General features: G+C 49.3%; 1 protein-coding gene across 11 annotated transcripts in view; it reads right to left on the bottom strand.

The window, feature by feature from the left end:
- The window catches only part of TSPAN11 (tetraspanin 11), a 189896-nt gene that overhangs the window by 48181 nt on the left and 123610 nt on the right, over positions 1-18105 (bottom strand). The window lies entirely within an intron of this gene.

The following is an 18105-nucleotide window of genomic DNA, read 5'->3' as shown; positions in this document are numbered from 1 at the left end:
AATCAGTGTCTGAAAAGTGTCTGTGAAGCACTTATAAAATACAAGATGTGCAACTTTCTGATAATTTGGATTATAATACACCTTGCTCTATAGGGTCTCATGCCCTAGCATGACAGGATTTGACCTCAGATGAACAGCTAAATAGAACAGTGAATTCAATAAACCACATTAATGGAACATTACATTACAGATTTCAAACACACAGGAGTCGGGCAACTGAGATTTAAGGTTCCTATGGCAACCCAAACTCTCCTCTGTGCATGTACCGTGTGCACCATGCTTGTCTTTTCTTACAAGACTGACCAACATAGGGCAATGGGACATACTACTAGGCAAACGTGTTAATAATGAAAAAAATGGTTACCTACCTTTCGTAACCGTTGTTCTTTGAGGTGTGTTGCTCAGGTCCATTCCATTCTAAGTGTGCATGCACCCACATGCACAGCCATCAGAGATTTTTGCCTTAGCAGTACCCATAGGGCTGGCTGTGGCGCCCTCTGGAGTGCCGCATTCATGCTGCGGTATATCAGGTGCCGCCAGCCCTACGCCTTCTCAGTTCCTTCTTGCTGACAACTCTGACAGAGGGGCAGGAGGGCAGGTAATGGAATGGACATGAGCAACACATCTTGAAGAACAACAGTTACGAAAGGTAGGTAATATTTTTTTCTTCTTCGAATGCTTGCTCATGTCAATTCCATTCTAGGTGACTCACAAGCAGAATCAATGGAGGTGGGCTTGGAGTTCACAGTCTCGCAGCTTGCAGCACTGCTCTGCCAAAGTCAGCATCATCTTGAGCCTGCTGGGTCAGTGCGTAGTACGACACGAACGTGTGGCCGGACGACCAGGTCGCAGCCCGACAGATCTCTTGGATTGGCGCCTGCGCCAAGAAGGCAGCTGATGATGCCTGCACCCTAGTTGAATGAGCCATCATGATCGCTGGTGAGGGCAACCTTGCCAGCTCGTATCAGTAGCGGATGCAGGCCGTGATCCAAGACGAGATTCTCTGGGCTGACACTGGCCAACCTTTCATCCTGTCAGCAACAGCAATGAACAACTGTGTTGACTTACGAAAAGGTTTTGTTCTATCAATGTAGAAGGCCAGTGCCCATCTGACATCTAAGGTATGCAGGTATGCCCCTCTACGCCAGGTGCAGTAGGTGTGGGGCAGGCAGGCTCGACAAAGCAGGATCCAAGTGTGAAGGGGGGATCCAGCTGTGGGGTGAGAGGATTCTGTGTGGTACAATCTGGGTGCAGGCAGCTCAGTGGGGGAATCTAGGTGTGGAGGGATCTGGATACACAGAGGCTCATTGGGGGAAGGTTCCAGGTGCAATAGGACTCTGCAGGGACTTCCAGGTGAAGGTGGTTGGGGCTCAATGGAGGGGTCTGGGTGTGGGGGTCTCAGCAGCGGGGTCTGGGTGCTGGAGGAGTGGGGCTTGGTGGGGTGGGGGTCTGAGTGCAGCTAGTTGGGGGTCAGTAGTGTGGGTGTCTGAATGTGGGGCTCAGGGTGGTGCAGGGGGGCTCATCAGGGTGGAGGTTTGAGTGCAGGGAGCTCAGTGGGGGGTGGTTTGGAGGCAGGGGATCTGGGTGCAGGGAGGCTCTAGATGCAGGGGTTGAGGTTCAGTAGAGTGGGGTTTGGGTATGGAGGGCTAGGGGGTTCTGGGTGTACGAGGTGAGGCTTGGCAGGGGTGTCTGGGTATGGGAGATCTGGATGCATGGGAGTTGGGAGGATGGGGGAGCAACTCCTGTACAGTGACCCCTCCCCGCGTAGCTGAGGAGCAATGGAGCAGAAAGCAGAGGAGGATGCTGAGCTTCCTGCAGCTGGGGGAGGTTTTTGGAGGTGGGTCTGACACAGCCCCAGACATTCCTTTCAGGGGAAGGGGAAGACTCATCCTCTCCTGCCTCCAGTCCAGCCGGACTAGCAGCTGATGCCGGCTCAGGGTAGGAGCCCCTGGCGGGGGTGTCCCCAGCCGCGTGGTGATTTACCTCTCCACCGGCTGCTCCAGATGCCTGAAACAATGTACCTGCGCTGCTAGGGAATGGTGTGTGACTGCTCTTGCAGCTTCCTTTTGCTTCCCTGTCAGAAAGTCATTTTTCTGCGGGGAAGCAAAGAAATCTGCGAGGGACATACCATCATACCATACCCTCCATAAACTTGTCAAGCTCAGTCTTGAAACAAGTTAGATATTCCCCCCCCCAATACTCTCTTTTCAAGGCTGTTCCAGAACTTCACTCCTCTGATGGTTAAAAACCTTCATCTAACTTCAAGCCTAAACTAATTGATGACCAGTTTATATCCATTTGTTCTTGTGTCCACACTGGCCTCTAACCTTAAATAACTTCTCTCGCTCCCTGATGTTTATCCCTCTGATCTATTTGTAGAGAGCAATCCTATCCCCCCTCCTTTGTTTCATTAGGCTAAACAAGCCAAGCTTCCTAATTCTCCTCTCATAAGGCAGATTTTTCATTCCTCTGATCATCCTACTAGCCCTTCTCTGCACCTGTTCCATTTGGAATTCATCTTTATTAAACATGGGAAACAAGAATGCTCACAGTATTCCAGATTTCCAGCTAGGGCCTGCCTCAAAGCCTACTGCAGTCATTAAGAGTCTTCCTATTCACTTCAGTGGGCTTTGGATCAGGTGAATACTGAGGTTAGCAAATAGTTACAGAATACAGCCCAGTGATGCAGTGTGTGATTGTGTACTGAAAGGTCCTATTTCAGGGGTTAGCAATCTGCTGCAAGTGTGCTGATTTTTTGTGGCACTCTGCTGCCAGTCGGGGTCCTGGCCACCGGCCCCGCTCAGCCCGCTGCCTGCCTGGATGAACGGAACCCCAGGCTGGCAGTGGGCTGAGCGGGGCTGGCGGCTGGGACCCCGGTTGGTAGGAGCCGGCAGACAGAACCCCAGACCGGCAGCGGGCTGAGCCGCTCAATCTGCTGCCGTCTGGGGTTCTGTCTGCTGGCCCCGCTCAGCCTGCAGCCAGTTTGGGGTTCCAGTCACCGGCCCCCTGCCAGCTGGGGTCCTGGCCACCAGCCCTGCTCAGCGCACTGCCAGTCTGGGATTCTGGCCACCGACACCGTGCCAGCCGGGGTCCTGGCCACCGGGCCCACTCAGCCCGCTACCGGCCTGGAATACCAGCCGCCAGCCCTGCTCACCTCGCTGCACTATTATTTACTTTACATACAAAAATAGCTTTGTTATATATTATAGACTTATAGAGAGAGACCTTCTAAAAATGTTAAAATTTATTACTGGCACACGAACCCTTAAATTACAGTGAATAAATGAAGACTTGGCACCCCACTTCTGAAAGGTTGCCGACCCCTGTCCTATTTCATTGCATCTACGCCAGGAATAGAGTTAAACCTGCCATAACAAGATGAACTCTGAATTTCTTGGTTTATTAAGATTTAAAATCTCAGGTTTAACAATGAATTGTGTGTGTGTGTTTATTTGGTGTTAAGGGAATATTACTGCTATGCAATTGTTTTTCATAATCTTCTTTTCTCCCACCCTTCCATGCAACAGCAATGACTGACAGCAGGACGACTCCACCTACACCACAAAGAAACAAGGAGGCAAAGGAACTGAATCAGAGCTAATATCGAAGTGTCAGCCTCCTCACTTCAGTGTGAGATATTCAAAGCTGTACGACAATGCCAAGGTAGTGCACTCCCCAAGGGGAAGGAGGTCAGTTGTAAATAGAAAGATACTAGAGAAAACCACAGAAGACAGAAATACTGGTAAGCATTTTCCTTTGTCATCAGTCACTCCCCTCCTATTCTGCCCAGCGACATCAGTGAATGACAGATGTATTAAGCAGGGAGTCATGGGGAGTGTGTGTGTGAGGTGGGGGCGTTGTGTGTCAAGAAGTTGCTTGAATCACTTTCTGACCTACAGTAGCAGACAGGTCCACTGGGTTGCGCCAAACAGAGGGTGTGGAGATGACCAAGTGGGAACAACAGTAAGAAAATATGGCCAAAAGATGGAACATAAGAAAACTCAAATGTTAGCTGGTATTGAGGAAGCCTAAGGGGTTGTAGTTCCGCTTGCCTGAAATTAAAGAACATTCTCTTTTCCCCTATAAGTAGCTGACCTCACATTCCCCTGTAGGTAAACCAGTCAAAGTGGGTGGAGATAGCTCTCCACCTGGAAGATGCTCGAACAGGTGCTCACCTGTCTGTTCAGAGCTCTGCTCTATAGTCTGGTAAGAAAATGATGGTCCTGAAACAGGGGTCCCCAAGCTGGCTGGGCAAGGCGAATTGCTTGGAGTTCTGGGCAGGGCTGGCTCCAGAGTTTTTGCCACCCCAAGGGGGGGGGAAAAAAGCCGCAATCGGTGGCAGCTCCATCGCGCCGCTTTCTTCTTCGGCGGCAATTCGGTGGCAGGTCCTTCCCTCGGAGAGGGACCGAGGGACCTGCCGCCGGATTGCTGCCAAAGAGCCTGATGTGCTGCTCCTTCCCCTTGGCCGCCCCAAGCACCTGCTTGCTGGGCTGGTGCCTGGAGCCGTCCCTGGTTCTGGGAGGTTGACGCTGAGACTGTGCTCCCAAGAGGAGGGGAAACCCTGGGTGGGAAGATGACCATCCCAAGATACTAGCAATAATCAGGACACAAATTGGGTTGCAAGGAGGAAAAAGCTGCAACAGGTGTTGCAACATGGGGTGAATGGCACCACTATGCAAGAGGCTCTCAATGCCAAGAGAAGGAATATTTGGCAGAAGAGAAGGAATTTTCTGGAGAGGATAGAGAGGTGTTGAAAGAGGACCCTGACTGAGACAGAGGAAGAAAAATGAGCCACAGCAAATGATCCCTGAGTCTCCTAGCAGGGACAAATATGGGATTTCTACGAGATGATTAGACCAGTTACTGTAGTCCTTGTCCACTCACCACAAGCATTTTAGCAGGGAGGCCTGAGGAAGAGAAGGCAGGTCCTAGCCTAGGATGAGAAGAGTGAGATGCAGAGAAGGAAATGAGGTGCAAGACTGAGGAAAAGGGCCCACAGATTTCCAAGTGGGGCCTAGATAAAGCCCTGTAAATCCTGTCTGAGAAGACTGGTCCCCAGAAGGGATGAAAGAGAAAGGCAGACCCATTTCCCCTGAGAAAGTTACAGCAATGGAGAAGGCAGAAGTTTTCCCTTTGTGTGCAGAGGGGAATGATGCAGCCACACTGATTCAGGAAGCACCAATGGAAACACCACCAGAGGGAAAGGAGCAGCTTAAAGCATTCAGGAGAAGGGGTTGAGGCTGAGAAAGCCAGAGGATGTCTACAGAAAGAGATGTGCCCATTAGAGCAGGGCTTCCCTGACTCACTGGGAGCCAGGAAGCATCAAGGAGCTGCATCATCATCATCTTTCTTGCCACTTCCCTATTTGGGATCAGCGACTTCTATAACCTTCTTCCAAAACTCATGATCATATGACAAGCTGCCATACAGATTGATCTCTCTGAGGTCCACTGATATCCCGTCTGTGTACCAAGTCTTCGGTCTTCCTCTTGGTCATCTTCCGTCCACAGTCATTGCAAGTGCCATCCGACTGATGTAGCTCTCTGGTCTCCACTGGATAATGGCCATACCCACATAGCCTGTACTCACTCGACTTGTCTTCAGTTGGAGCAACCTGCGTTAGGCCCCTTAGAACCTCACTTTGTTTCCTATCACAGAGAGTCCAACCATTTGACCATCTCAACATCTTCATTTCTGTGATGGAGAGCAGCCTGATTTCCTTTATTGTGGCTGGCAAGTCTGTTCTGTACATTAAGATGGGTCGAATGACAATTTTATACACTACCTTTTTAAAACTGTATTGGCATCTTTTTGTCAGAGAACAGAGTTCAGCTTCCACATTTGTTCCACACAGCTTTAATACGATGTTGGTCATCACTCAGGAGGGCATTGATCTAAGGTGTTTAAATTTTTTCACTCTTCTAAGTTCTCTGACTGTGATATCCTTTATGGTAAGTCTTCCTCCCTCAGTTATCCTAACCTCATCTTACTAATGTTCACTCTTGGTCCAATCCACTCAAAACTATGGTGCCACTGCTTGAAGTTGGCTGGCAGGGTCTCACAGTCTTCCACTTATTGCTATGTGTGAACAGCATGTTCTGAGGTGGCTCCCTTTGTATATTCTCACGTATCACATCCATGACAAAACAAAAAGGGGCTGAACACTGACCCCTGATGCAGGCTAGTGTGCACTGTAAACTCTCTCTTGTAGCTCCATTTAGTTTGGGCTATGGTAGTCATTCTGTCATACGTACCCCGGATAAGACAGACATATCCTTCTGGCACTCCTCTCTCATAAACTGCACTAAACTAGTTCTGTTGGTACATGCCCATACATCTTTTTCAGGTCCACAAAAACCACCCAGTTGCCATCTCTTTTCTCTGAACTTCTCTATGAGGATTCATAGCACAAATAAGGCATCAATCCTGCTCCTTCCTGGCATGAATCCATATTGACCCTTCCAAATTTCAACCATTCTGTGCAGATGCTTTTCAATAAACTTCTCCCACACTTTCAGACATGTGCCATCAGCTTAACTGGGTGATAATTAGTACACAGCGCACTAGCTCTTTTATGTTTAAAAATAGGCACCACAAAGCTTTACACCATTCCCATGGCATTTTTTTCTTAAGAATATAATTGAACAAACTTATAAGACACGTAATGCCTTCCCTTCCCAGTGACTTCACAGCACCCACTGGTACTTCATCGGGCCCAGGTGCTTTCTCCTAAGTGCCTCTGCAACCTTTGTCTTGTGTATGTAATCTGTCATGTTCTGGTTTGGCTTACGTGTTCTTAATTCCTCCCTTGGGTTCTTCTGATTCATCACTCTTTCAAAATAATCACACCAAACTTTGTTGATTGATTCAACATTCGTTTGCAATATACCACATTCGTTTGTAATATAAGCAAACACATTCACATCCCTTGTCATTTTCTCTCTTGCCTTGGCAAGTCTATAGATGGTATTCTCTCCTTCATGTCCTCCACCTACTCAATTATATAGGAGGCCATATTTTTAGCTGTTGCAACACTTCCTTTGAATTCCATTTTTGCCTCCGTATGTGCCATCTTATCACTGTTCAAACCAATAGCTTGCCATTTTTTGAACATTATCGTTTTCCCCCCTCAACAGATTCTTTAACTTGAAGGTTCCACTACCAGGTTTCCCTTCTTATCCTTTTTGGCACTGGTTTCATCACTCCTAGGACTTCATGTGCTGTTTCCAGAAAAGATGACTTGAGTTTGAACCAACTGTCCTCCACACAACCACGTGTGTTGTCAAGAAGTCTACACATTATTCCTGGTTTCAAGTGTTTTTAATTCCCGTCTTTACATTTCCCCAACCTAGTCCTTTCTGATGCCCAGGAGTTCAGGAGCTTCCAAGGTCTCTGCACTCTCAAGGCAGAAAGGAGAGGTCTCTGCTGTCTCCCAATGTGCTCATAAGGTGTTACCTTACAATTGATTATTCATGATCGGTCTTTTCTTATTAAAGGGAAGTAGATTTCAGTCTTGCCACCAGTGTTCCCTCAAATTTTTCCCACGCATGTGCGGAATGAATTTTGTTACATGCACCAATTTGGAGGTGATGTGTGACACATCACCACTATATTGAGGCACACAACAAAATTAATGTGCTGGGGCTGGGGCCAAGGGGTTTGGAGTGTGGGAAGGGGACTCAGGGCTGGGGCAGAGGATTGGGATGCGGTGTGGGGTGCGGACTCTGGGGTGGGGCCGGGGATGAGAGGCTCAAGGATGGGGAAGAGGGTTCGTGTGTGTGTGGGGTGCAGGCTCTGGCTAGGGGTGCGGGCTCTGGGGTGGGGCCAGGATGAGGGGTTTGGGATGCAGACTGCCCCGGGGCTATGGCGGGGAGAGAGGACTCCCCCCAGCAGCACCTGGGCTGGGGGGATGGGGGAGAGGTGCCTTTCCCCTGGCTGCGGCAAGTCCGGGGCAGGTCCATGTTGGGACCGGTGGGGAGAGTTGTCTCTCCCCAGTGTGGCAGGTCTGGGGCTGGGGGAGAGACAGCTCTCCCTGCTGCAGCCTGAGCCCCTGCACGGGGCTTAATAGGCGGCCACACAGCTTAGAGGGAACTTAGGTCTTGTATCCTTTACTTTGGCATAAGTGATGATATGGATTTCCTTCTTTTGAAAGTGTGTTCACTTTCTGATCTCTAAGTCCAGTGCCAGACAAGTCTGTAGGGACATTCCCTCCTCTCCCCTCGCTCCGAGTTTCTGGTTCCAATGTCATGCTCTCCGTGGACTATTTCGTATCCAGCCTTCACAGTTATATCTGATCTGTGTGCATTTAGATCTGTTCTGGACAATTATCTTCTTGTTGGATGGTATGTTTCCAATAAGGCACAGCAACTCATCACAAAAACTCCTCTTTTAACCCTCTCATACCTGTGATGCATAATCACTCACAATATGGATGTTACCTCTTCCCAGCACATTTTAACACATCATTTGGCCCAAACGTCTGGTAACCTCTACCACGTGACTCTGCCAGGTTTCATCCAGAATAACTCCAACAGCGCTGGGGGGTAAGGGGCTGTTTGAATTCCCTGAGTAGTAGATTTTGTAATCCTCCTCCAGCACCTCGGCTTTTCCACCTTCCCATTTGGTCTCTTATACACATGCCACATTTACTCTTCTTCTCTTTAGGATCTTAGATAGCTCCTTCTTCTTCCAGTCAGTGTGTGTATGCTCCACATCTGAGCTTAATCCGCTTACTCACTTGCTTCTTTAACTTCAGTGGCCCTTGCCCAGTTACAACAGTCAGGCCAGCATGTTATACATTGTTTGTGGGGAATGCCCTACTCCTCTGGCATATATGTGACATGGCCACCAATTTACAGGAGTATATCCGTTGGATGAGCTTTACAGGTCGGCTGTCCAAATTGGAGTTTCCCCTCTCCTGAGTGAGCTGCCTGCCAAAGCTGACAAGCCCCACCTGCCCCAGCAAGACTTATTTTAAGGCATTCTTTATTTGGCTTGACATCCTCATCATAGAGCATAAGTGGTATTTTATAGCAGTATCTGCACCACCAGCTACTCCATCCCGCCTTACAGAGAGATGTTGACAGTGAGGGGCTGCAGGTATTTGCATAGGGCAGCCAGCTGTCTGAATGTAAGGGAGACAGGTCTCACTCTCAGAAACAGAACCCACTCTCCAAGCCTGGTCTACACTACAGGCTTAGGTTGAATTTAGCCATGTGAGGTCGATTTTAAAATGAATGCCTCTACACCAGTGGTTCTCAAACTAGGGCCGCAGGAAGGTCCCTCGGCCCGCGCCACTTCCCACAGCCCCCACTGGCCTGGAGCGGTGAACCGCAGCCAGTAGGAGCTGCGATCGGCCAAACCTGCGGATGCGGCAGGTAAACAAACCAGTCCGGCCCACCAGGGGCTTTCCCTGAACAAGCGGCGGCCATAGTTTGAGAACCACTGCTCTACACAACCAACCCCATTCCGTCGATTTAAAGGGCTCCTAAAATCGATTTCTGTACTCCTCCCCGGCGAGGGGAGTAGCGCTAAAATCGACCTTGCTGGTTCGAATTTGGGGTAGTGCAGACACAATTCAACGGTATTGGCCTCCAGGAGCTATCCCAGAGTGCTCCAATGTGACCGCTCTGGACAGCACTTTGAACTCCAATGCACTAGCCAGGTACACAGGAAAACCCCGGGAAATTTTGAATTTCATTTCAGCGTGATGAGCTCAGCAGGACAGGTGACCATGCAGTCCCCCCAGAATTGCAATCAAGCCCCAGCATGGACCGAAAGGGAGATGCTGGATCTGATTGCTGTATGGGGAGAAGAATCTGTGCAGGCCGAACTCCGATCCAGCAGAAGAAATGCTAATATATGCGCCAAAATTGCACAGGGCATGGTGGACAGAGGCTACAACAGGGACACACAGCAGTGCCGCGTGAAAGTTAAGGAGCTCAGGCAAGCCTACCAAAAGACAAAGGAGGCAAATGGTCGCTCCAGGTCAGAGCCCCAGACATGCGACTTCTATGATGAGCTGCATGCAATTCTAGGGGGGGGACCCTACCACTTCCCCACCACTGTCCGTGGAAGGGGGGAGTCTCATGCAACGGGGAGGAGGATTTTGTAGATGAGGAAGAGGAGGAGGAGGAGAATGTGCAGCAGGCAAACGGTGAATCCGTTCTCCCTGGCAGCCAGGACCTTTTCATCACCCTGGAGCCAATACCCTCCCAGGGCGAATTGGCCCCGACCCTGAAGCTGGAGAAGGCACTTCTGATCAATGCACATTTGTAACTACAGTACAGGGGTTAAAAGCAATTGTGTTTAATGTTTGATTTGCCCTGAAGAATTGGGATGCATTCGCGGCCAGTACAGCTACTGGAAAAGTCTAACATGTCTGGGGATGGAGCGGGAATCCTCCAGAGACATCTCCATGAAGCTGTCCTGCAGGTACTCTGAAAGCCTGTGCAGAAGGTTTCTGGGGAGGGCTGCCTTATTTCGTCCTCCATGGTAGGACACTTTACCACGCCAAGCCAGTAGCAAGTAGTCTGGAATCATTGCAGCGCAAAGCATGGTAGCGAATGGTCCTAGGTTTTGGTCGCATTCAAGCAACATTCGGTTTATATCTTTCTGTGTTAGCCTCAAGAGAGTGATATCATTCATGGTCACCTGCTTGAAATAGGGGAATTTTTGTAAGGAAACAGTAATCCCCTCTGTTTGGTGATCCCCGGTCATGCTGGGCTGTTTGCGCTTGGCTAAAAGGAATCATCCCGGAGAATAGCCACATGGGTGTGGGTGTGTATGCTGCATATCCAGCCGAAAACGCAGCCCCTCCTTTTAAATATGAAACCCAACTGGCATTGCTTGCTATGGGAAACGAGGGCACTGCAGTTTGAAACCATTCCCACATGTTATGAAGGCATAAGAAGCCAACCCCGCCTACCCATTGGCTTACCATGGATGCCTGGAAACCGAATTCTGTTGCCCAACCGTGTGTGATGTGTCACTATACCGGCAGGACCTCAATATAAAAGGGAAAAAGCGACCTTGTACCTAAAACACATGTGCTGTCTGCTGTGAATTGCTTGATTCACTGTGAGTCTCCCTTTTGTTCTCAGAAATGTATCATCTTAAATTTTACTCTCCCTTTTTATCCCCCCACAAATGCAAATGTTTCTATGCTCCCCCTATCATCTGTCTCCCTGAGGTTATTGCAGATTAGAAGGCGAAAAAAACCGCACTTGCGATGACATGTTTTCTGAGCTCATGCAGTCCTCCCGCAGTGATAGGGCACAGCTTAATGCATGGAGGCATTCAGTGGCAGAGGCCAGGAAAGCACACAGTGAGCGTGATCGGAAAAGCAGGAGGAGATGCTCAGGCTAATGGAGGAGTAAACGGACATGATGAGGCATCTGGTGGAGCTGCAGGAAAGCCAACAAGAGCACAGACCCCACCCTGCATCCATTGTATAACCGCCTGCCCTCCTCCCCAAGTTCCATATCCTCCTCACCCAGACGCCCAAGAATGTGGGAGGGGGCGGCTTCGGGCACCCAGCCACTCAACTCCAGGGGATGGCCCAAGCAACAGAAGGATGTCATTCAAACAGTTTTGATTTGTAGTGTGGCTACAATAAGCACTGTGGCCTTGTCCTTCCCTCCTCCCCCACCCCACCCGAGCTACCTTTTACTAGTCAGTGTTGTCAGTGATCTCAAGATTTTTTTAATAAATAAAGAATGAATGGATTCAGAACAATAGGGACTTTATTTCCTGTGCCAGCTGTGGTCGAAGGGGGTTTGGGGGATTGGCTTACAGAGAAGTACATTCATCAAAGGGGGTGGCTTTGCATCAAGGACAAACACAAACTGTCACACTGTAGCCTGGTCAGTCATAAAACTGTTTTTCAAAGCCTCTCTGATGTGCAGCGCGTCTCGGTGTGCTCTTCTAATTGCCGTGGTGTCTGGCTGTTCAAAATTGGTCGTCAGGTGATTTGCCTCAACCTCCCACCCCACCATAAACATCTCCCCCTTATTCTCACAGATATTATGGAGCACACAGCAAGAACAATGGGAATATTGGTTGCGCTGAGGTCTAATCTACTCAGCAAACAGCGCCAGCACCTCTTTAAACATCCAAAGGCACATTCTGCACTTGCTCAGCCTATAGACTGCTCCTTACTGCTGTCCAGGCTGCCAGTTTATGGCTTCATGAGCCATGGGAGCAAGGAGTAGGCTGGGTCCCCAAGGATAACTATTGGCATCTCAACATCTCCAACAGTAATTTTCTGGTCTGGGAAGAAAGTCCCTTCTTGCAGCTTTTCGAACAGCCCGGAGTGCCGAAAGATATGAGTGTCATGCACCTTTCCCAACCATCCCACGTTGATGTCGGTGAAACGTCCCTTGTAATCCACCAGTGCTTGCAACACCATTGAGAAGTACCCCTTGGCAAGGTGGTCCGGTCCCAAGATAGGAATATGCGTTCCGTCTATTGCCCCACCACAGTTAGTGAATGGCTTTGCTGCAATGAGGTTCCCTATGACCTGCACATTTCCAGGAGTCACTACCCTTGTTAGCAGAAGGTTATTGATTGCCTTGGCTACTTGGATCACAGCAGCCCCCACGGTAGATTTGCCCACTCCGAATTGATTCCCGACTGACCAGTAGCTGTTTGGCATTGCAAGTTTCCACAGGATATCATAGCCACTCGCTTCTCAACTGTCAGGGCAGGTCTCATCTTGGTATTCCTGCGCTTCAGGATGGGGGAAAGCAACTCACAAAGTTCACGGAAATTGGCCTTATGCATGTGAAAGTTTCGCAGCCACTGTGAATCATCCCATACCTGCGACACTATGCGGCCTCACCAGTCTGTGCTTGTTTGCCGGGCCCAGAAGCGGCATTCCACTGTATCAACATGCCCCAATGCTGCCATGATATCCCAATTGCCCCATCCCATGCTTTCAGGAACATCTGTGTCTATGTCCTCCTCACAGTCGTCCTCGTTCTGGCAGCTCCTAGCTAGGTTCTGCACATACTGCAGGATAATGTGCGAGGTGTTTACAATGCTCACAAAAGCAGTGTGCAGCTGAGCGGACTCCATGCTTGCCGTGCTATGGCGTCTGCACGGATAACCCAGGAAAAAAAGGTGCGAAACAATTGTTTGCCGTTGCTTTCAAGGAGGGATGGGGGGTGGGGAGACGGACGACATGTACCCAAAACCACCCGCGACAATGTTTTTTGCCCCATCAGGCATTGGGTGCTTAACCCAGAATTCCAATGGGCAGTGGGGACTGTGGGATAGCTACCTACAGTGCACCACTCTGTGAATCGATGCTAGCCATGGTATTGAGGATGCACTCGGCTGCTCTTAGTGGGCACATGCACAATCGACTGTATAAAATCGGTTGCTAAAGATTGACTTCTATAAAATCGACCTAATTTTGTAGTGTAGACATGCCCTTAGAAGAGGTCATGAGGGCGGATGACCATTGGTGACAAGAAACTCTAGTGTTTACAGCAGGCCAGAAGGTATTGCTTGCTGCCAAACACCTCCAGACCAGGCAACTCTCCTCCAAATTGGACCACCGATTCCTGGGAACCTACCCAGTGTGCCAGCAGATGAATCTGGTTACCTTCAAACTTCAGCTTCCGCCATCTCACAAAATACATCCCGTTTTCCGTGTTTCCATTCTGAAGCCCTATACAGAGAACCCCTTTCTCTGACCAACTCATACCACTGCCTCCACCAGTTAAAATCCAGGGTCATGGGAATATGAAGTGCATGACATTCTTAATGGACATGGGGCCACCTGTACTAGCTGGTGGACTGGGTAGGTTACAGCCCTGAAGAGGGCACACTTGGGAACCTGACTTGTATCCATGCCTCTGACCTGGTAGAGGAATTCCATGAGGCTCACCCAGACAAGCACTATCCCGAAGGGTGGTCTGAAGGAACAGATGATGTAAGAACCTGCAGGGCTAGAATCTGGGGCCCGGGGGGAGTTCTGGGCCACTGACCCCTTCACATCACCACAGGAAGATTAGGCTAGGTTCCTGTAGGAGGACCTAGTCTGGCTGGGCTCAGTAGAAAGTACTGCCCAGTAGGACCTGAGTGGCAGCTCCTTGCTGGTACTAGTACTTAAGCCAGGAAGCCATGACAGGGAGCTGGCTCAGCAACAACCCAGACTGTCTGCCTGCCTGTCTCTGCTTCAGACCCCGCATGTGAGAGACTCCAGACTGCAGCTTCTGACTCCGCCTGCCTCCTGGCGTCTGGCTCTTGGTTTGCCCTCTGGCCTGTCCTGGAGTCTGGCCTTCTGACACCCAACCGAGCCCAACTTCCACTCTGACCACTAGATCTGACCACCTATGTCCCAGTCATGACACCAGTTACTCCCTATTTTGTATTTATGCATATTAATGAAAAAAAATTTTATGCTCCAACATCACAGCATCATGCTATAGGAGACACACAAAGAGCTCAAACACATAAAGAGGCGGAGAGGGTTTGTTTTTTTTAATATTACGCATGTTTATTAATTCTGTGCTTGGGAAGCTGCTGCATCTTTCCCTCAGGTCTTAGGGTGCAAGCTTCTTTTGGCGCTGTGTAGTGTACATACACACGTAGCCCCCCTAGCACAGGTATAAAGAGCAATGTAGGCCATGAGGCATGGCTTAGGTGAGTAAAGACATGCCTGAAGGGTGTAGGTACATGCCTGAATACACAACCTACCTGGCTTTACCCTCGCCCAAGCCAGGCCTCCCTATCTACACTGCTGTTTTTAGCAGTGTAGTGTCCCGCTGTCTCCTTGCTGCCGGAACCTTTCCTTACTACAGGAAAAGTCTTCAGCAGTGGGGAAAGGCTTCGGCAGCTCCCCGCTGCTGGAGCCATTCTCCTGCCTCAGGGACAGATGTCAGCATGTCCCTGTTGCTGGAGTCTTTTTCTGCAGCTGGGTAAGACTCTGGTAGGGGGAAAAGGCTCTGATATGGGAGGGGCGGGCGGGGGGGGCTGAGCCTTCCCTGCTGCCTCCCCCCTGCCAGAGCCTTTCACTAACATGTTGCTATGCACTGCAGTATGGACACAGCCTGCTTTTCGCTGTGGCATGAGGCTACACATACCCTACACGGTGCCAACAGTGGTGTGTAGTATAGCCTTAGGGGAATAGGACTATAGCAACTACTTTAAAAGCATGAGCTTGAATGCAGCCACCATATGTTATTTAAAATGTGTTGGAGGAATCATGGGTACCTTCCTTTCTCCCATTACCCTACCTAAAGACAACCAAATGCATAGCTCCCCTATCTTTGACTTCAACACAGTGCCCAGCAGGCTAAATCTTCTGAAGAATATGGGCAAACAGAACACACTGGTCAGTCTGGTAGGGTTACCATCCGTCCGGGTTTCCCCGGACATGTCCGGCTTTTTCAGTGTTAAATGGCCGTCCGGGGGGGATTTCTAATCAAGTAGAAATGTCCGGGATTTCCCCCTTCCCCTCGTGCGGCGCGGCTGATTTGGACGCCTGGCCTGATTGAAAGCCGCTCGCAGCCACTAGGGCCTCTAGCAGCCAGAGTCCCTCCCCCTCCCCCACTCCCTTCTCCCCCACAGAGCAGCGGGGCTGTGTTTGATTCCACGTGGAGCCTGCATTTCTCCCTCTGCTGGGTGAGCGGGGGGAGCAGGGCAGGCGGCGGGGGTGTGTATGTGTAGAGGCTTCAGGAAGGGGGGGGTGCAGAGGCTGCAGGGCGAGTGGGGAGCAGGGGGCACAGAGGCTGCAGGGGCGGGGGGGTGCAGAGGCTGCAGGGTGAGGAGGAGCAGGGCAGGCAAGGGCATAGGGGCTGTGGGGCGAGTAGGGAGCAGGGAAGCACTTAGCAACCCCCAACCAAGATCAGAGCGGGAGGGAGGAGGGGGAATGCAGGGTGCTCAGAGGAGGGGGAAGAGTTGGGGCAGGGACTTTGGGGAAGGGGTTGGAATGGGGGCGGAGAAGGGGTGGGGTTGAGGCGGGGCCGGGGTGAGGAAGGGGCGGAGTTGGGGTGGGGCCGAGGGCGGGGCCCCCTGGAGTGTCCTCTTTTTTAAATGTTTGAATATGGTAACCCTACAGTCTGGTCACAGAGAGACAGAGAGCTGCTGGGCCCTTCCGCAAAATACTCTGGGAGGCTGAAGAGGGAAAGGATGGTTGTGGAGGGTGAACGCCTGTTGAGATTCAAGACCAAGCTAAACTCAAAAGCCAGACTCTCTATAGGTCCTTCTCACCTGACTAGGATATGTTTGACACATTTATTTTCTTGGAGAAAAAACGTTTGGGTTTTTTTTGGCTGGATTCTAAAATCTATTGTAATTTTACTGTATTTTTTTTTCTGGAAACCACTCGATTCAATATTCAGTATGAAATACTTTTATTCTTAGTTCCAAATGAAGAGAATCATGCTGAGCTATGGTGCAATTCCTCGTCAGTTATGGAATCTGGAAGATTTCCAGGGACAAGCTGCAATAACCCAGATTCTTCCTCTCTCTTTTCCATTCATTACAGTGCCCATATTGGAAGGGGACTGAGCAGTTGTTTAGCTGGCATTAGGAGTACATCCTCCCATCTCTGCCAATAACGAGTAATCAGAATTATTTCCCTTAACACAGCTGCTAAAATGACTAGAGATGGGGCAGGACCAGGCACCATTTCCTGGGGAGTATTGCGAGACACCAGCAGTACCTATTAGTAACCACTGAAGGAGGGAAACAAAAAAGCCTATTTCCCATTGTGACAAAGTCACAATGAGTGGACAAGAGATGTCCACATCCAAAATCATTTCTACATCAAAAGTGCTGAGATCAGCTCCATAAAGTCTGAGAAGACTTCTGCATATTTAACGCCACAGGATCAGTAATACCTTGTGCTGAACAAGGGAAAAAATTACCCCCAGGTGTCACTGCTTAGTAGCCACAGGCCTCTATACAGCAACAGATACTAAATTAGCTGTTCCAGGGTTCACATGGAATTTCTGATATTTCCCCTGATCTCTACAAATATCTCAGATCTAAGGTAGACCTAAAACTCTCTGTCTTTTTTTCCCTCTGCTGAGTTTCCAGCTTGTGAAATATAAAACGGAAGCTTTACTAGACCTTTGAGCAGAAAAGTACATGTAGCTCTGCTGTAAGAACCTGAGAGAGTCTAACACCAATGTTCCAGACGGGAAAAAACATTTTCAAAGGGAGCAGCATTGTCTAGTGGTTAAACCACAAGACAGAAAACCATGCCTTATAGTGACTGACTCAAGGAGCTCCATCTAGTTAGCTTAAGAGTATTAAGGGGTGACCCGATCACAGTCTAAAATTACCTACATAGGAAACACATATTTGATAATGGGCTTCTCAGTCTAGCAGACAGAGGTATAATATGAGCCAGTGCCTTGAAGTTGAAGCTAGACACATTCAGACTGAAAATAAGGGGTAGATTTTTAACAGGGAGGGTCATTAACCATTGGAACAATTTATAGAGGGTTTTGGTAGATCTTCATCATTATTGGAAATTTGAAAATCGAGATGGAATTGGTTTTATTTTTTAATGATATGCTCCAGTTCAAAAGGAATTTTGTTAGGGAAATCCTATGGCCTGTGTTATACAGGAGGTCAGACTAGAGGATCACGATGGTCCCCTTCTGGCCTTGGAATATATGCATCCATGAAAAAACAAAAGTCTGGGTTCTATTCCCAGGAGTCAGTGACTTACTGTGTGACCTTGGGGCAAGTTGTGAGGAAAAAGGTAAATTAAGAGGATAAAAGAACATTGCTGCCTCATTTCCACTATAGCTGATCCCAGACAGCTTTCTTATTTTTTAAGATAATACAGCTACTTGCCACTTGAATAATGTAAACTGGTGCTATCCCTAGAAGCCTGAAAGGATGTTGTTCTCTCTCTCTTTCACTTAATTGTTCCGTTCACAGAAAGGGCTGGGGAAGCTTGTTTTCCAAACAAACTTTCCCATCCAGAGACTGGAAACGAGTTCACCCAGGAACCTCCCATCCAGAAAAATGATATTTTGTTCAAGACTGCCATCCATCCATCCAAATACATGGAGACTGAAGGAACTGTCTGTCATATTGACCTGTTCTCTGCTAGTCACCCATACATGCTGTTTTCAT

This window comes from Chrysemys picta, chromosome 1 (assembly GCF_011386835.1).
Source record: "Chrysemys picta bellii isolate R12L10 chromosome 1, ASM1138683v2, whole genome shotgun sequence".
Lineage (NCBI taxonomy): Eukaryota > Metazoa > Chordata > Testudines > Emydidae > Chrysemys > Chrysemys picta.
This window is presented reverse-complemented; position numbering and strand designations above follow the sequence as displayed.